The 20,701-nt window shown below is 41.2% G+C and overlaps 1 protein-coding gene across 6 annotated transcripts in view; it reads left to right on the top strand.

Moving 5' to 3' along the window:
- Positions 1–20,701, top strand: part of LOC101711798 (melanoma-associated antigen 8-like) — a 149,374-nt gene that overhangs the window by 80,550 nt on the left and 48,123 nt on the right. The window lies entirely within an intron of this gene.

Below are 20,701 nucleotides of genomic sequence, written 5' to 3'. Positions count from 1 at the left end.
AAAAAGCAAGACAAATTCTTTATTGCTTCTATCTGCAGCAACCTAGACTACCACCATTGCCATCATGAGGACATGTTCCTCCCTGGAGACAGTACTCAAGTCTCAACTCACATTCCCGGAAAGCTGTCTTCACGCTCTCCTTCTCCCACCACATTCCATCATGGCTGGATTGCACAGCCCAGTGCTGGGCTCCCAGAGTACATCAGCTTTCTTGTACCATAAAAATTTCCCAGAATCACAGAAAGTATTTTCTTATTATCACTTCATTTAAAAAATGTTTTTCAGGGCAAGAATAAGGTCTTATTTGATTTTGATCATATCTTCTTGATAAGCATTATATCTATAATAAGAGTGCTATAATTTTTGGTGAATGTGAAAGAAGCAGATTATGTTAAAGTGAAGCAAAGCATCTCAGTGGATTACCCAAACATTTGATAATCCATTGAATGTCCACCAGGGATTCTCTGCATCATAGAAAGCCTGAAAACATCAGTTACTAAATTGTTTAACTTTCAATGAGCCCATTACTGGGTAGGTTGTATACAGAATACAATGTTGTACAGGATTAATTAAAAATTACATCTTACTTCAGGTAACTTGTTATAAAATAGAAATTAGCAATACAATAATATATTTGGAAACACATGATGACTACAGTTAATGCGTTAGTTACTTTTCTCTTGTTGCTGAGACAAAATACCTGACATCCAACGTTAGAGGGGAAGGGGTTTATTTGGCTCATGGTTTGTAGAAGTTTCAGTCCATAATTGGCTGGTTCCAAGGCAGGGGAAGCACACAGGCCTCAAAAAGGAGAAACAACATGGTGCGCACAAGGTAGCAAAGGCAACAAGAGAGAGTTTAACAGCATCTTTCTGCCGCTTTCATCTTTTTATTTTTTGTTACTGGGGATCGAACTCGGGTCCTTAGGCTTGCAAGGCAGGTGGCAGAACCACTGAGCTAAATCCCCAGTTTAGTAATCACACGCCCTTAACCCCAGCATCTCACGTTCCAGATTCAACTACCTCTGAAAAAGAAAGTCCCACCTCATCTGCATGAGGCTTTGTGGAGACATCTAAACACAAACCACAACAATTAACATTTAGCAAAAAAAGGGTGCATGAGGCCTTTTTTTAATTGGTTAGACAGCAATGAAAATTTGCACGCAGGGCATTTGGTGGCAAGAGGAAGATCTTGGTCCTTTTTTTGTGTACTGCTATAACAGAATGCCTGATGCTTGGTATTGTGTAAGGAAAAGGGTTTATTTGGCTCACAGTTCTGGCAGCTGGAAGGTCCAAGCAGCATGATGCTGGTCGGTAGAGGCTGCCTCAGTGGGTCACCCATGTTGGAGAAACTGCCAGAGACCAAGCCACATGCAGAAGAGCACCGAAAGGGCAAGAGATCAGAGTGGAGCCAGCTCGCTCTCATGACACCTTGCTCTGCGGGAATTAACTCGCCCTGTTGATCATCTGTCCTAGAGGACTTGGCCCAAGGCCTCCCCAATCTTTCATTCAGAAACCACGAGGCCAGCACAGCTGAAGTGACACTGTCCTCGAAAACCATGAGTGGCATGGAGGTCACTGCTCCTCAGGGTAGAGGTGTGGCCTGAGGCCCCTTCCAGGGAGTGTGCTCATGCCCATGACTTTTCACACAGCGTCAGTTATGCCTTGGACTCTAGGAGGGCCATCTGTGGATGCAGGCGCAGGGTCCTGGCCCCAGTGTGCGTTGCTGAGCTGTTACAGTTCCAGGGCAGCAGGGTGAGACTTCACAAAGGAGCTGCGCCGCTCTCAGCTCTGCCTCACAGCAGCTGTATGGCCTTGGACAGCGTACTAGCCCTTCGTAGGACTCAGTGTTCTTATTTCTCAAACAAGGCCTCAATGGTGTTCATCTCGTTATTGGTTCTGGGGAAAAAGAAAGAGAACTCAGAAAGCACCTGGCGAAGGATGGAGCTTCCTTCCTTTCTGGTAGGAGGGACTCAGACCCGCCAAGCTGGCAAGAAACCACGAAGACACAATGTCCATTTATTTATATTCTCAGCAGATTCAGTGTTACCCTGGGATGTGCTTTCATAGGAAAGGAGTTGAGATGGCAGAGACCGAACTTGTGGAGGGAAGGGAGGGAGGGAGAGGAGATCTGTGAGAGGTCTTGGGGGCCTTGCTGAGCTCCCTTCCTCCTGCCTCCAGGGCTGGGCTTAAATAAGAAGGTTGCCCCAAGTCAGGCAGAGCAAGGATGAAGGTGGCCACCCTCTCGGGTTAGGAAGAGTAACTCACACTTTTCGGTTAAAAGCTTTGTTTCTGTGACTGTGGCTTGGGTGTTAGGCCTTCAGCAGGTCCTTGGTGGAGGTAGGAAGGTCAAAGCACCATGGTTTCCTCACGAGCTGTGTAATCCCAGCCTTGGGTCCACTCATCTCTCTAGTGAAGTTCATGTTAGTGATATTTCCACAAGTTCAGCTACCTGAAGAGCTACCTTATATCTGCCATGGTGTGGACAGACCTCAAAACCATGCCAAGTGAAAGAAGGCAGACAGAATGTCCCATGGGGTACTATGCCACACTTACGTTTATGTGAACACCCAAATGGAATGCAAGGGCTATGGGTAGGAAGGAATGGGTAACAATGGAGCCTCTTTTTGGGGCGATGAAAACATTTTGAACTCAAAGTGGTGGTTGCTTGATATTGTAAATGTATGAAATGCCTGAGTCGTTCACTTTAGGATGGTTAGTTTTATGTGATGTGATTCTCACCTCAGTTTTTTTTTTCAAAATGTGGGAAATACTGTTACCAACCTCAGAAGGTTCTGGAGGCTGAGTGGGTTGACCCCATGAGGAGCCTGATGCAGGGCCTGGCTCATGGCACCCTGAGACCTGGCTGCTGTGATCATTCACCCTCATGACCTGAAGGAGGAGCCCTCAGGAGCTTTGTGGCGGGGCATGTGGGAGTTGAACCCAAGGCCTCATGCCCCTCTCATCCTAAAAACCGCAGTGAATCAGTTATCTGTAGAGGGTGTGGGTTTCTTTTAATCCTCTTGTCTTTGGGTGTGGAGGCTCACATTTGCTGACTTCACCCTCGGACCAGGAAGGGAAAGATCAGCTTCTAGGCACTGATGCCCTGAGTCCCCTCAGGAAGAGGTTCCCTTCTAGAAAGTCACTGTTTGCAGGTTAACACTGCAGTGATGGAAGCAACATGGATGGAACACGGGTTTGAGCAAGCAAGAAGGCTAACAAGGCTATTTCTGGTTAGATTTCTGTACAGTTTTGAGTATAAAGTAAAAATCTGAAATTTCACTGTTACTTTTGATAACATTATGTTTTTAATTTGTCTCATTTTAACTTTGTTACAGCATATTTGTTTTCTAAAAAAGCTGCTTACTTAAATGATTCTTAACTTATTTTTTCTTTGTGGGAAAATTCTTGGGTTAAACAGAAACAAAATCTTTCTCCTCCCTACCAGCCACTTTTCATTTATGATTTTCCCAACTGAACTGAGTTTTTAAAAATACGATTAATGGGGCTAAAGATGTGGCTCAATGGTAGAGCATTTTCCTTGCATGTACAAGATCCTGAGTTTGATCTGCAGCACTGCAAAAAATATTTTTTAAAGTAAGATTTAAAAGTTATAGACTTGGCCTGGCATGGTGGTGCAGGTCTGTAATCACAGTGACACAAGAGGCTGAGGCAGGAGGACTGCAGTCTCAAGACCAACCTGAACAACTAGGAGAGATTCTGTCTCAAAATAAAAAATAAAAAGGGCTAGGATATAGCCCAGTGGTAGAACACTTACCTAACATGTGTGGGGCCCTGGGCTCAGTACCCAGCACCAAAAAATAAGATTATTGATTTGAATAATCATCCCATGAATATTTTTAAAATGAATTTTATTGGTACATTTTAGGTATACACTATAATGACATTCATCATTGGAAATTTGCACCTTTACATGATCTCTCTTGGTTCTTACTTTTCCCCCTTCCCCTGCCCTCCCTTCAACCCCTCCATGCCTCCCTATTTACAGAGTCATCCCACAAATATTAACTTCCTCAGTACAATTAACTGAAATCAAGATTTTTTTTTTTTACTTTTTCTTAACTAATTCATTAAAACGTACAAGTTCAGGGGATACTAGATAATAAAATTGAGATGTTTTAATCTACCAGTTCATCCTAGATCTTTGTCTTTTATAAAGGCTGAAAATTTTGAAAGTCTGTTAATTGTTTTTTGAAATTACAGGGATGTCTTGCCTAAGAATACATGATGGAAAAAGCATGTTTGTAAAACTGCTAAGCAAAAAGGTGGTATTTTTATTGCAAATGTAATTTCCATTAAGTGCAAAGTTTCTAGCACTTTGAATATTTATAATCTTTATGTACCTTTTTGTTTGTTTTTGTTTTGGAAATGGGTCTCAATATGTTGCTGGTGGTGCTAGGACTGTAGGCACACCCCACCATGCCCGGCTGCGAACATTTCCACAGCAGTATTTAAAGGGCAGATATGCTTCCTTTTATTTAATCGGGGTGGGGGGGTGGTTGAGACAAGGCCTCAAGTCCAAGCTGGCCCTGAACTTAGGATCTTTCTGGCAGTCAGCACCTCAGTGCTGGCATTACACGTGTGCCACTATGCCCAGCCTTCTTTTTCTTTTGCAGTGGTGGGAATGTAACTCAGAGCCTCATGGACACCAGACAAGCACTCACCACCCAACCACAACTAAGTCCCCTCTTCCTGACTTCTTCTTGTAGTACTGAAGATTCAACTCAGGGCCTTTGCACTGAGCTATATCCTCAGTTTTTATTTCGAGACAAGGTCTCACTGAGTTGCCCAGGCTGGGCTAGAACTTGCAGTCCTCCTGCTTCAGCCTCCCAGGTGTGCAGCCCCACCCTTGGCTCTTCCTGTCTTTTAAATGGCTTATTCGAAAGAGTAGAGCCAGAAGAGCTGAGTTCACATTCTGTGTCAGCACTAGGGAAACTTTTGACTGATAACATCACCTACTCACCCTGAGCCTTGGTTTCCTTGGCTGTAAAATGGGGATGAGTCCTAACTTCTCTGTTTTCCAGACCCTCCCCCCAGTGAGATAATGTAGGAAAAACTGTAGCACATAGTTGGTACACTCTTTCCCTTTCAGGTCAAACAAAGTAAGCATGGCCATCATTACTTTCACTAGGAAGTGAGGGGCCTGGTGCCTGAGGCAGCAGAAGAGGAGAGACAGGAAAACAGTCTGAGGTAAAGGAGGGACGACAGCTCAGGAGGTGGAGGGAGCACACACTGAGGTCAGCATTTCCTGTTCTCCAGGGTGAGATGCATGCAGCCATCAGGGATATCCCCCCCGCCTCTCTTATTAATGTTGATTGGGTTTTCCTGGTTTCCACAGTGTCCCATACTTTGCCTGTGGAAATACGCCATGTGTGAGCCATTTTGGTCTCTGAGCTCCGTGATGGTCGCCGAGCACTGATCCAGTGCAAAATGTGGCCCACGCAGTGCTGAGCACTGACATGAAGAAGTACATTTTGGGAGGTACCAGTGAGGACTTGGGCTGTATCTGGGGGGCAGAACTGGTGACAGTACTGGTCTCTTGTATGTGATGAGGATGGAAATGTTTACTTTTTAGAACTATTAGAGAAACATTGAATGAAGAAAAAGTAAAAACATATCTTGTCTACTAGAGTTCACAGAGCTCTTTAAATCTTCATCTGCACTATCAGCCTCCAAGAGTGAAATATCTAGTATATAGTAAACTCAATTGATCATAGTTACTTTATTTTTTTCTTAGAAAATACTGAAGAGCAGTCATTTTCTACAATACATTTTTGAAAAATTTGGACTAAGAGTTAAACTCTTCATAGTGTGAAAAGTATGACTCGAAGTTAGATAAATGTCAAAATATGGGAACATAGGAGTATAAAAATAAGGGAAAGTTTTAACAAGGCAGGTTGTTTCAGATATAGTTAATTTATATCTACTCAATCATTTATTAAGGTCTTCACCCTGTGGTTCAACATTGTGGTGTGCATTATAATATAAGATAAAATTAAACATTGCATAGTAAAATTAAGAAATACGTTTTTTAGTTTTCTGTATTCGTATGTACTTAACTTTAATCTTCACAATAATTCTGCAAAGCAGGGGTCATTATTCTAATTTATATTCAAAATACCTGTCAAAAAGTGACATGTAGAAGATTCTATATCTAGTATGTAATACCAGCATTAGTAAAATGATAGTTAATAATGTAAGGCAATACATGACTAAGTGCTAACCTGCATGATGTTTAAAGAAAAAGAAATGGCAGCAAATAAGTAATAAGAAGAGAGCAAACTAATACGACTTGGGTTTCTAATGTGATCCAGTTATTTTAGATATGTATTAACTTGTTTCAATATAAACCTTTCAAAAACATTGGATGTGTATACAGTTATCCCTATTTTACATAGTAGAAAACGAAAGATTAAAACTTCTTAATAATAAGACTCTACTGACAGTAATAACCCATAATTAATAAATAGATCTACGTTCATAGCCAGATTTGCAGATCTACTGGGTTTCAGATATTTTGCTCTTTCCATTACTTTCGGTCACAACCAGATCAGGAAAAATCGTATGATTTTAAATAGTAAGAATTAAAAGGAAAGAGCTTCAGACTTTCTCAGAATGCAGAAAGGAAAATTGATCTGAGATATAGAAATCTGATGTTTGCAGTAAATCTCTTTATCTGTTCACTTATCAGTCAAGACCAGTCTAAGAAAATGCCCAGTATCTTGAAATCATTGCTCTTTCATTATTCCCCTTCCTCCACTTCCAACCAAGTGGCAGAACAGTGTTACCAAATCAGTGAGTATTCATTCGCCCACTGGAGGACACACAGTTAAATGGGTATGCTGTACTTAGTAGTTATGGTGTCTATGTACATCAGATTTTCTATTTTGACCTTGGTACCAAATTCACATAGAATAGCTATATATTAGTCATACTGGACTATATTTGTACAAGGATAAGAAAATATTTGGAGGAAATAGTTTAGTCTTTTTTGTTTTTGTTTTTTGAGACAGGGTCACGTTACATAGTTCAGGCTGGCCTCAAACTGACTATGTAGTCAGCCTGGCCTTGAACTCATGGTGATCCTCCTGCCTCAGCCTCTTGAGTGCTGGGATTACAGGTGTGTGCTACCACATCTGGTATAAACAGTGTATTCAATAAAAAGATTTTTCCACTCAGGAAAGGCTCCACATGGAGCTTCTGCCTGGATTGCTTCAAGGAATGAGTCAGTCTTCTTTTACCATTGGCTCTGCCATACCATGTGTCTTGCAGTCCTCCAGTGAATTTTCTACATTTGACCAGTGTATCCCACCAGCCAAAAGGCAGTCACCTGGCTAGAAGGGGAATGTAGATTTTCTCTATGCTTATGATCAAAATGAAAATACTGTGGTGAGCAGTTAGTTGGAGGCTGCCATGCTCCACCTCTCTTGGCATAAAATATCTGTTTCCCTTTTCCTGCACACATAATAGGCAACCATTGCCTGGGAATTGTACCAATCAGGGATGATCAAAAAATCAAAACCTGTTCAGAATTTATAAAAGGAAAGGATTCATAAGGGAAATTACAGGCTTTATAAAAACATTTAAAGAGCTAGCAGAGCAAATGTCAGAGAAAATTGCTGCACCCTTTGGCAAAATTGAAAGTTTTTGAGTTTCAAGGAGGCACTTTCATGACTGCAGTTGCCTGTATCACTAGTGATTTGTGTGTGCTAACTCAAAAGGTGCTCAAAAACTCATGTCTGTCCTTTCTCCACACATTTTCCTTTCTTGTGAACGTGTCTCTTATTATTTTAGCAGAATTTAAACAGGATCTTATTGTCAGGAAGGGTAAGAAGTATAATTTTTAAATCTTTCGCTTTATCACACAAAGACAAGGTGAAAGAGGGATGGAAGTTTGCATGTTTTCAAAAGACAGTTGCTGGCCCTGCAAAAAGAAATGAAACCCAAAAAAGAAAACACATAAAAAACCTACAAAGCCCCAAACAGTCATTGCAACCATTTTAAATTTAAGGTCTTATGGTATTTAGTAATTTGGCATTATGAATAAAGAGGAAAATTATCATTGTTATCCATCAACTTCTCAATCATGCAGCCAGCATATAATATTTTCAAACTCTAATTGGAAGGGAGGAAGAAGGAGAAATTTACAATACACTGATGCATAGGAATTCTGGAAACCTGCTAAAAGTATGCAATGTGAAAATCCTCTAATGTTGATTAACATATTGATGCTGTTTTTTTTGCCAGGAACTCCTTCGTTCATTGTTCATTGTTCTCCATGACCAGGGGAATTAATTGTTTCTAAGCAATGCTAGGCATCACATTTGAATTTTATTTGTTTTTTTTCTCTAGATTTAATTTTCAAGACTGGTTTACTGTTTTGCTCATTAGCATCCATTTCACTACTTTCCGTACTTTAAAGATGTAGCATGAGGTTATCTGATATAGCTATGTATTATCTGGAACTTATCTAAAAAAGACTTGAGTGTGAAAGCCCCATCCTAATCTGATCTTTGATCTAAGGTAGAATCTTAATTCATAGTTCTTTATTATTAACAACGATTTTCAGATCAATCTCTTTCTGCTAAGTGTATAAATAATCAGTTTTTTAATCTCTCAAAGCCCTGTAGTAATTCTGTCGATTCTCTACTTACTTTCACTTGTTTTCCTACTGGCCAATTCCTATCCCAACTCATCTTTGTGAAATCATGCTATGTTATACATATTCAGTAGGGAGAAAGACATTCTAACATTCTGGTATCTATTCCCTGCTCCTAGAGTCTCAGTAGATGCATGAACTAACATCTGTATCATTATAGGTGAGCTTTATTTTGTGAGTTAGTATACATTTTTCTTTATGGATCATATTATAGCTAACCTTTATAGTAGTAAAAATTTGTTCAATAATGTAATAATCAATTCCACATTGCCAATGACTTGACATTATAGTGTCTGTTTCCAGTCTAGTGTAGATGGCAGTTCTCTGAGATACTTCTTTTGCATGGAGTCATCCAAAACCTTGAGTTTCAATATGTTGGAATTTCTGCTTTCAGTTTAGAGTCTTCATTGGGGTTTTAGTTCATTAAAGGTTTCAGTCCATAATCAGCTCTGAGGCAAGGATGACAGACAGGCATGGCAGAGCAGAAACAACATGACACACACAAGGCAGCAAAGATAACAAGAGAGAGATCTTGTGTAAGATAAGGGAACTCAGTTGGCAGTCTCAGATCAGAGTTGTAGTAGCACTGCCCTCTGCTGGTAGATTTCAGTGCCTGATTTCCTTTGTTGGGGTAAAACCTGTAGATTTGGGGCTGTGACTTTATAAGAATGAGAAATTTGTAGCTTGTGATGTGAAAGAGACAAAGTACCAGGACAAGTAATGCCAATGTCACTTCCAGACCAGAGGGCACCTCTAAAACAGGGAGTAGGGGTGGTCTGTAGCTTTGAAAATCAAGAGGGTGCAGGCCTGAGAGAAATTAGCATGAAATAGGCATATAGGCATGCCTGATATTAGTAACAGTGATGGTGGTGCTGGTGGTGTGTGTGTGTGTGCGTGTGTGTGTTTTGTGGTACTGGGAGTTGAACTCATAATTGGACTCACAGCCTTTGCACTGAGCTACACCCCAAGCCCTTTTTATTTTGTATTTCTGGGCAGGGTCTCACTCATTTGCCTTGTAATCATCTTGCCTCAGCCTCCCAGAGTGCTGGGATCATAGGCCTGCACCAGTATACCTGGCTTCAAATGTTATTTTAACTGAATTCTTTCACGGAGTATTGTTTACTTCCTTTTCCTTTTTGAATATTGATTAAAGTGAAAGATTTTCTCCTGTATTTCTAACCATGATGAACTGTTGAACTAGGAGCCACACACCTCAGGTGTGGCAAGTCTGGCCCAGTTTTCCAAGGGATTGTACTCCACCCCTGCAGTGTGGCTTCTGGGGTAAGTGCATGGGCTTTGCAGACAAACCTGGGTGTGAACCCCAGGTGACTTTGGGCAAGTTTGTAACAGGGACCCAGCAGCTGGGCCTGCAAGTCCCTGGTGGGTAACTGAGCAGGGTGAAGCTTGGCTTCTCAGCTTATATTTTATGTCTGTCTCCTTTATTAGTTTACAATTGTAGGTCAGATCCTTGCTCTGCATGTAGGCATATTAGTCGCATGAAGAGTGTTGTAGTACAAGGTTTATCAGCCCTAAGTTTACCTAGCCTGTGCCATTCCTCTTCAAGACTGAGGACACCAAGAGAACAGTAGCTAAAGTAATATTCAGGATTTGTAGGGACATCTGATTGCCAGTTTTTACAGTGGCCTTGTTCCAGGCCCCTGGAGAGATGCCTAGAAGCCTGTCATTATTCTAACCTGCAGCCACCTCACCTTCCAGAGCCTTGCAAACAGATCACCCGATGGTGAAGTCACCCTCCATGACATCAAGGCTGCCCCTAAATGAGAGTCACCTTCTCACAATGGCAACTCCTCGAGATGATATCTACCCAGACAACACTTGACCTGGGTTACCTACCCTGCCCACTGTGAACCCCAGCCCTTCTGTCTCCTACTCACTGCTATAAAAGCCCAAGGTTTCTGTCAGCCACCGAAGACAAATCTTAAATCTCTTTACCATGGCCATGTTTGTTAAAGCTCTTTGCTGCCCTTCTCTACTGCTTACCCCTTTTATTGGCATGTTGGGACTAGTGCCCAAGCCTGTTGTGTTGGAACCCCTGGAGCCAGAATTTCCATCCTACAAGTCCAGTAACAGTTTTGCTACAAAATGGGCATGTTAGTACCTATCTCAGTGCATGGCCTTGAGGACTTAAAAAGAAGAATAAAAAGTGTTGAGTTAGGTGTAGAGTCTCTTAGGAGGACTTGTTAAATACAGCTTCTGTTATTACTAAGTTAGGTGAAAAATTAGAGCAGAAAAGCTGATTCCTGAAATACAGCATAGAGTGTGGGAGTGAGTTGGGTTACACATGCTGCTGGACTTGCAGTGGGTTATGTTCCAATAAACCCATTGTAAGTTTAAAATATTCTAGGTCCAAAATACACTTCATACACCTGACCTGCCAACAACATAGCTTAGTCCAGCCTACCTTGAATGTGCGCAAAACACTTACATTAGCTTAGTTGGGAAAATCAGCTGACACAAAGCCTGTTTTATAAGGGTTGAATGTCTTATGTACCTAATTAAATACCTGTATCCAGTGCAGTGCACTGTAGCATGTTGTGGTTTCCTTGTGACCACTAGTTGGGAGCTGTAGCTCATTGATCTGCCAGCATCATGAGAGGATACTGCTGCATGAGGCTACCACATTGAAAAAGTAAAAACTTAAAGTACAGTCTCTACTTAATGCATATCATTTTCACACCATTGCAAAGTAGGAAAATTATAAGTTGATCCACTGTTTATGGTTTTGTGTTTTGTGCTAGAACAAATCCAGGGCCTTGCGCATGGTAAGCATGCAATGACTCAGGGAAAATCTGGATGCTCCAAACTCAACCAGTTTTCTGTCTTTACCCACAAAAGCTTTTATGGCTTTTTATTGATAAAAAGCTAAAGTTTAATAGTCATTGAAAAGACAGAGGACCTTCATGTCCTCCCTCCCCTGGCCCTACACAACCCACATGGGAAGCAGGAGGAGAGAGGACCCACATGCCCCCCTCCACTGTGCCACCACCTGCCTGGGCCGATGTGATGTGGCCCATGCAGGAGGGGAGAAGAGTGGCCAAACTCAAATCCTAGCTAGCTCTGCTCCTGGGATCTCCACAACACAGGTACATAAGGTCACAGCCACAGACAGACCTGATCAGAAACGAGAACAACACCCAGGAGGGGAGTTTCACTCCCACACTGAAGTGTTACTCCACCACAGAGTCCAGGTGAGTGATGACCAAGGACGAGCGTCTAGATTTTGGAAGTGGAATTCCATGTCTAAGTTTATTATCGCCCATAGCACCTAAACCCAATTCAAGGGACGCCTCAGGAAAATTTAAATCCATTAAGTATGCTATATATCTTCTACAATGTCGAAGGAGAAAGGAATTGAAGAAGTAATTTCAAAACTGCTAAAACTAAAAAAATGGAGCTTTCAATATTTTTACAATTTAAATATTGCTTTCAGTTGTTAAGCGAATATGACTTTGCTGTGTATATGTAAAAATACCTACTCACATCACTAAAATAGCTAGAGTGCAAGGTTCTTGGTACAGTTAAGCATAATTGTAAACTGGATTCAGAGACTCCTGGAGAGGCAACTAGATCACGGGGCACAGTTGGCATCAGTGGCTTCACCCACTGATGTTCAGAGCTGAGTGTGCTGTTAGGAGGTGGGGCATAGTTGGAAGAGGTGGCTCACTGGAAACTGGCCTCTAGAGCATGTTATCTTTTCAAACTGCTCTGTTTCCCAGCCACTGTAAAATGAGCAGCTTTGTTCCACTGTGCTCTTCCTCTATGGTGTTCCTTCCTTGGAGCCCTGAATTTTCTGAAAACTCTGAGCCAAATGAAACATCTCCTCCTTTAAGTAGTGGGTGTTGAGTATTGTGTCCGAGCAATGAGAAAGCTGACTGATGCAGTTCATATACTTTCAGCTCTCAAGTACTGTGACCGGGGTTGGCCATGTAGCTCAATTCAAAGCATGTCTCTGGGTTCTATCCCCTGAACCACCAAAATAACAAACACACATATACTAAAGCTTTGCTGTGTGTGTGCTAATGTACTGACCCCCCTGCAGAAAAATCTGAAAGAATGCCACCCTGTCACATTTCCTCATAGGTGCTAATGTCCCAGTATAGACTTGACACTAAATGCAGCCAGCTGACCACAGAAGGGTCACGTTTCTATGACACATGCGTGCCAGGGAGTGGTGACCCAGTGAGAAAGCTAGCCCCCACTAGCAGAGAAGTCCAGAGACTGCCCCACTGGGCCATAAGTCCCAGCATTCTAGGCTGCAGGAGTGGCATGCCCATGCTCTGCTCCGAGCATGCCCTGTCCCACTGCATGCCAAGTACAGGGCAATTGTACACCATTCCTGCAGTGTAGAGTCAGGCAGGTCTTCCAAGAAGTGCACATCTGTGGAAAGTCTCTCAGAAAATGACAGCAGCCACTTGGGGAATTTAAGTACTGTAATTGGACAAGTGACAGGAGAGATTTGGGAATTGAGGATGAGAAGCAGCCACTCCTCTAGTGAGGAGGAGATTCAGAGATAGCTGGAGGCAGCAGGGTGGATGTGGGTTTATGCTCCCCTTTCCATCAGAGCCCTGGTTCTTCCTTTACCTACAGGAACCCGGAAACAGTACTTTGGAGCTGGGGCGCCCTTCAGATAAGGCCATGTGCTTAGCATGCTTGAGCCCTGGGTTCATCCCCCTACCAAAAAATCAATTTAGTGTCTGGATAATCATTTTAAAATATTTTTGGCGCAGCTATCTACATATTGATCTATCTTGTTTCCTTAAATCAGGAATTAATAAAAAAATCAGCAATTAATTTCCACTGAAAATTGGGGCCCTCAAAGTCAGCCGTCTGTCTGGAGTTCCTGGTAATAATTGGTGGTACAAGCCAGACATGGTGGTGCATACCTGTAATTCCAGTTACTGGATAGGCTGAGTTGGGAGGATTGCAGTTTTTTAAAATTAATGAAGTATATTGGTACATTTTAGATATACATAAGGATCACATTCATCATAGAGAATTTGTACTTGTACATGTTGTATCTTGCTTCCTCTTTTTTCCCATTCCCCTCCCCTCCCTTCAACGCCTTTTCCCCTCTTTATTTACAAAAGCTTTGTTTTCATTTTTCCTTCTTTTCTTGTCTTTCTTTTCCCCTTCCTTTAGCTCTCTCTAGTTCCCCTTCCCATTTGAACATTTTCTTCCTATTTCACATTATCTATTATACGTTTTGGTCATTATTTACACTTTTGGTTTCTCACACCAGAGAAACAATGTAATATTTACACATGTGTGTCCAATTTATTTCACTTAGGAATATGGTCTCAAGGTGCATCCATTTAGCTAGAAATGTCTTGAGTTTATCCTTCTTTATGGCTGAGCAGTACTCCATTGTATAAAAAGATATCTTCTTTATCCAGTCTCCAGTTGATGGGCATTTGGGCTGTTTTCAAGTTTTAGCTATCACAAACTGTGCTGTTATGAACATGGGTGCACATATATCACTGTGGTATGATTCTTTTAATTCTTTGGGGAAGATCCCCAGGAGTGGAATAGCAGGGTCAAATGGGACTTCCAGCCCTAGTTCTTTGAGGTATCTCCATACTGATTTCCACAGTGGTTGCACCAGTCTACACTCCCACCAGCAGTTTTTACCCCACAGTTCCACCAGCATTTGTTATTTGCTGATTTTTTTTTGATAAAAGCCATTCTTTCTGCAGTGAGCTGGAATCTCAGCATTGTTTTAATTTGGATTTCTTGAATGATCAGTGATGTTGAACATTTTTTCATATATTTATTTTCCATTTTTACTTCTTCATCTGAGAAATGTGTGTTCATTTCACATGCCCATTTTTGGATTGGTTCTTTAAATTTGGAGAGGTCTGGTTTTTTTTTTTAGTTCTTTATATACTTTAGATATTAGACCTTCATCTGAGAAACAGCTGGCAAAATTTTTTCTCTACTCTGTTGGTTGTCTCTTCACTCTATTGGTGATTTCTTTTGGTGTGCAAAACCTTTTTAATAAGATGAGATCCCAGTTTTTGTGATATTTCCTGTGTGATCAGGATTTTGTTCATAAAGTCTTTGCCTACTCCTATGTCTTCAAGAGTTCTACCTATTCTTTTCCAGAAGATTTAGTGTTTCTGTTGTAATATTTAGATCTTTGATCCATTTAGATTTTAGTTTAGTGCATGGTGAGAGATAAGGATCTAGTTTTAGTCTTTGGCATGTGGAAAGCCAGTGTTTCCAGCACCGTTAGTTAAAGAGGCTATCTTTCTTCCAGTAAAGGTGGCTGAGTGTGCTTGGAGTAGTTTCTGCATCTTCTAATCTGTTCCCTTGATCCTCGGGTCTGTGTTTTTGCCAGTACCGTGATGTTTGAGGCCAGCTTGATCAACATTACAAGACCCTATCTCAAAAAGAGAAAAATAAGTTGCTGGTACACTTAACTGCTCAGGTGGATAAATGTGAGTTTTACAAAGGAATTCTAAGTAGTGTCTGTTTATAGTGTTTCTCCTTCCTCCAGGGTAAGGATAGACTATACCTGGGGGCTTGTGCTGAGAGGCCCGCCTGCTCCAGTGCCTGTCTGCAGCTTCCTGCAAATGGCTCCCCCCAGGCCCTTCTCCTGCAGAGGGGAATGCTCTAGTCACAGACTCTGCTATCTCACAGCTGTGCCCTCTCTCAGCCCAACTTCTTGTGTATGTTTGTTTTTTGTGGCTCCAGGGATTGAGCCTAGGAAGCACTGAGACTAAGCTATATCTCCAGGCCTTATTATTTTGAGATAGGGACTCACTAAGTTGCCCAGATCTGTGGCCTCAAACTTATGATCCTTCTGTCTCAGCCACCCAGAGTGCCACAGGCACTACCACACCTGGCTCATTTTTTTTTTTTGTACCAGGGATAGAACTCGGTACCTTGCGCTTTTGAAGCAGGCATGGCTTGTTTTTTAAAAATGCAAACCATTAAAACCCCCACAATCATATGCTGAGGAGTTATAGCCCTGTTTTGTTCCTGAAGCCCCTACCTAGCCCCTAAAGTCCCTGAAACATGGGGGCCCAGTGGTAGTGGGTCACTGTGGGATTGGAAAATCAGGCCTGAGTCCAAATTTTGGTTTGAACACAAGAAATGAGGTGTTGGGCAACGCAACCTCTCTGGATGTCTATCTTTTGCTTTCCTAAAACCCAAGGGAAAATGTACAGGTTTGTGAGGCTGTTTAATAAGAAAACATTGAAGAGCTCTCAAAGGGCTGGAGGTGTAACTCAGTGGTACCCCAAGCACATGCTGAGCATGAATGAGGCCATGGCTTCTATACCAGCAGCATTACAAAAAGAAGACCAAGCTTCCGTATTGTTAGTATGTAAAGAGTAATAACTTGCCCTAAAGCCAAGTATTTCTATTTGGGAGTAGCAGTTCTCAGATCATGTTGCAGAAGGAAAGCCAGGTATTGAGGAATTTAATGTTACCAAGATCACATTGTCTCGAGAAATACAACTGTCCTCTGAGTACTGTGTTTAATTTAAGCTAGATGAAAGTAAGAATATGCACTCACCATTTGTGTTATTCAAACATGAATATCAGACCTTCCATCGTACTCCCTGAAAGAAACAGGTAGTATGTTTTTGTTTTTGTTTTTTTTTTAAGAGATGGGGTCTCACTATGTTGTGGGGACAGGTTCCAAACTCCTGAGCTTAATTGATCCTCCTGCCTCAGCCTCCTGAGTAGCTGAGACTACAGATGTGTTCCACTGCACAGCTAAGGAGCTGTATTTGTCTTGTTTACATATTTGGCTTGAAGCCTTGGTATTTATATCAGGGGATCACTGTAGGACCCCCCCTCAAGGGAGTCCTGTCTGCCCCAGGTTAGGAGAAGCCCTGTTTGAAAGCTTGCTAAGTGAAGAGTACATTTAATATAGGAAATATTTCTGTCCCTGCCTCATGTCTGGATCTTCTTGGAACTCCAAAGGCCAGCCCTTTTACATTATAAATTCAAGATGCCACTTGGCTTCCATGGGTCCACGTAGAAGTCACTTGCAGCTCATTATTTTCAGTCCCAGGGATTGAACTCAAGCAGTTCTGAGCTACATGCCTACCCCTTTGTTTTAATTTCATTTTGAAACAAGGAAAGTCTTGCTAAGTTTCAAAGGGAGTCGTTGAACTCAAGAGCCGCCTCCCTCAACTTCCCAAATAGATGGAATTACAAGCACGCACCACCATGCCCGGCTGAAGGAGCTCCTTGTTATTATTGTCACTTAACTTCTGTAGGGGATGACAGCCCGTTCCTCAGGCTTGTTGGGTAGGAGGTCCTGAAAACATCCCTGTGGACCAGCAGCATATCATCTCTCTCCAAGAATTGGACGCATTATGTCTAGAAAACAACAACCTGGAGAAAAAGAAAAAAAGCTCCAAGAATTAAAAAGCGGCAACAGAAAACCTAGAAAGCACAGAGAAACTGAAAAGGACAATGGGGGAAAAAAAGGACAGTGCAGGGAAAAACAGTGAAGCACAAAGAGTTGGCAGCTGCAGGGACAAGCAATAGAATGAGGTGGAAGTGCTAGCCTCGTGAAAAGCCCAGGGTTGTGGGGTTTTACCCTGAAAGTGACTCCTTCCACTTGACAGGTTAGACTTGGAGAAGAAATCCAGTGCAGCACCCACCATATTTGAGAGTGGTAGACCAGGAGCCATTTTGTGAAGTTAACTGTTTAAGACTAAGCTACTCCAGGAACTAGAAGCCACAGAACAACGCCACTTCAGGATTTCTGGGGTCACCCTACCAGAGTGTCTGGCTGAAAGACAGCCAAGAGAGACAGTTGTGAAGCTGGTGTGGGCTACACATAGACCCCTGAAGAAATGTGAGCAGCTGTGAGATTCTGCTGGCAACAACATGGTAGTTTTTCCCTCGGTTGGTGAGTAGTCAGGCAGGTCATGTGTGATTCTCAGAGGGGGCTGGGTCTGTTGTTGTTGGGTGGAATACTGTAGAAATCTAGTAAGTCCATTTGTTCAAAGGTGTGGTTCACCTCTGATATTTCTTTCTTGATTTTTTTTCTGTCGAGTTGATCCATTTGTGAGAGTAAGGTATTAAGGTCTCACCATCGTAATTGTGCTGTTTATCTGATGTTTTATCTGGCAGTATTTGTTTTGTGAAGTTGGATGCACCAGTGTTTGGTACATAAATATTTATAATTCTTACCTCCTCGTGTTGAATTGTACCCTTAACCAATTTATAGTGACCTTCTATGCCTCTTCTGATCAGTTTTGTCTTAAAGTTAGTTCACTTTCAAAAAAAATAGCTACTCCTGCTTGTTTTCAGGCATCCCTTGCATAGAATATTGTTTTCTATCCTTTGGTTTTTAGTCTGAATTTACTTTTGGATTAAATGTGTTTCTTGTATATGGAATACTATTGGGCTTTGCTTGTTGATCCATTCTGCCAATCTGTGCCTTTTCTTGGGGAGTTGAGAACATTTATATTGAGAGTTATTGCTGAAAATTATCGACTTACACCTATCATTGAACTATTTTCATGTTGCTGATTCCTTTTTTCCCCTGCTGCTTAACTCCCAAACCTGACTGTTGTATTCATTCCATTAGACAGTTTGGCATTGTTGACATCATTGTTTTTTCTTTTTTTTAAAAAATGAAAATTATTGGTACATTTTAGGTGTGCAATATAATTACATGCATCATTGTAAATTTGCACCTTTACATAGTCTCTCTTGGTTCTTATTTTTCACCCTTGCCCAGCCCTCCCTTCATGCCCTCCATCCCTCCCTATTTACAAAGATTTTGTTCCTATTTTTCCATTTTCTCATATTAATTCCATTCCCTTCTATCCTTTCCCCTACCCCTCCACTTCCGCTTCCCCTTTGCCCCTTTTCTTCCTATTTCACATTACCTATTATACCTTTTAGTCCTTATTTACACTTTCAGTTTCTCACACTAGAGAAACTATTCAGTATTTAAACATGTGTGTCAAATTTATTTCACTTAAGAGTATCGCCTCAATGTGCATTCATTTAGCTATAAGTGTCTCCAGTTTCTCATTTTTATGGCTGAGTAGTACTCCATTTTATTAAAAAAATGCCACATTTTCTTTATCCAGTCTCCAGTTGATGGGCATTGAGGCTGCTTCCAAGTTTTAGCTATTACAAATTGTACTGCTATGAACATGGCTGCACATATATCACTATGGTATGATTCTTCTAATTCTTTGGGGAAGATACCCAACAGAGTACTTGGGTCAAATGGGACTTCCAGTCCTAGGTCTTTGAGGTATCTCCATACTGATTTCCACAGTGGTTGCACCAGTCTACACTCCCACCAACAGTGGAGCAGAGTTCCTCTTTCCCCACAGCACCTGCTATTGGTTGATTTCATGATAGCAGCCATTCTTTCTGGAGTGAAGTAGAATCTCAGCATTGTTTTTATTTGCATCTCTGTAATGACCAGTGATGTTGAACATTTTTACGTATGTTTATTTGCTATTTCTACTTCTTTGTCTGAGAAATGTCTGTTCATTTCAGATGTCCATTTTTGGATTGGGTCTTTAAATTTGGGACGTCTGATTTTTTAAAGTTCTTTATATATTCTAGATAGTAGACCTTTGTCTGAGGAACAGCAGGTGAAAATTTTTTTCCACATTGTGGGTTGTCTCTTCACACTGTTGGTGGTTTCTCTTGCTGTGCAGAAGCTTTTTAATAAGAAGAGATCCCACTTGTTGATTGTTTGTGATAGTTCACAGGCAATTGAGTTTTGGTTCATAAAATCTTTTCCTACACCAATGTCTTCAAGAGTTCTTCCTAACCTCTGTTTCAGCCGGTTCAGCGTTTCTGTTTTAATATTTAGATCTTTAATCCGTTTCAATTTTAGCTTAGTGCATGGTGAGAGATAGGTATAGTTTTAATCTTTGGCAAGTTGAAACCCAATTTTTCCAGCACCATTTATTAAAGAGGCTATCTTTACTCTAGTGAGGGTATTGGGATCCTTTGTCGTAGATGAGGTGAGTGAGTGTGTCTGGATTGTTTCTGCATCTTCTAATCTGTTCCACTGGTCTTCAGGTCTGGTTTTTTTTTTTTTTTTTTTGGCAGTACCATGTTTTTATCACAGTAGCTTTGTACTATAGTTTCAAGCTGGGGGTTGTGATACCACCTGCTATGTTTCTGTTACCTAGAATTGCTTTTGGTATTCTAGGTCTCTTCTTGTTCCAAATGAATTTTTGGATTGTTTTCTCAAGGTCCGGGAAGTATGCTTCTGGAATTTCAATTGGGATTGCATTGAATCTATATAGCAGTTTTGGAAGTATGGCCATTTTCACTATGTTCACCCTTCCTACCCAGGAGCAGGGGTGTCTTTCCATTTTCTGATATCATCTTCAATCTCTGTTTTCAGAGTGCTATAGTTTTCAGAGAAGAGGTCTTTGATTTCTTTTGTTAGGATGATTCCTAGGTATTTCAGTTTTTTAAATGCTTTTGTGAAAGGAATTGTTTGCCCTATTTCTCCCTCAGTGAGGCTGCTGTTCATGTAGAGCAAAGCAGTTGATTTTTGTGTGTTGACCTCGTATCCAGCCTCTTTACTGAATTTGGTTATTAAGTGTAGAAGACTTTTGGTGAAGTTCTTGGGGGTTCTATATAGAGTATCATGTCATCTGCAAATAATGACAATTTGACTTCTACATTTCCTATCTTTATTCCTTTTATTTCTTTGTCTTATCTAATTGTCGTGTTTAATGTTTCCAAGACTAATTGAACAGGAGTGTTGATAGTGGACATCCTTGTCTTGCTCCTGATTTTAGTGTGAAGGATTTCAGTTTTTGGCCATTTAGTATGATATTGGCTGTTGGTTTTTCATAGATGGCTTCTACCAGATTGAGGTAGAGACCGTGAATTCCAATTTTTTGTAGAGTTTTAAATCATAAACATGTGTTGGATTTTGTCAAATGCTTTTTCTGCACCTATTGAGATGATCATATGGTTTTTGTCCTTGGATTTATTGATATAGTGTATTACACTTATTGATTTGCATATGTTGAAACATCCC

Source organism: Heterocephalus glaber, unplaced genomic scaffold (genome assembly GCF_053883595.1).
Source record: "Heterocephalus glaber isolate CG9 unplaced genomic scaffold, H.glaber_assembly_v1.0 deba00001762, whole genome shotgun sequence".
In the NCBI taxonomy this organism is placed as follows: domain Eukaryota; kingdom Metazoa; phylum Chordata; class Mammalia; order Rodentia; family Bathyergidae; genus Heterocephalus; species Heterocephalus glaber.
This window is presented reverse-complemented; position numbering and strand designations above follow the sequence as displayed.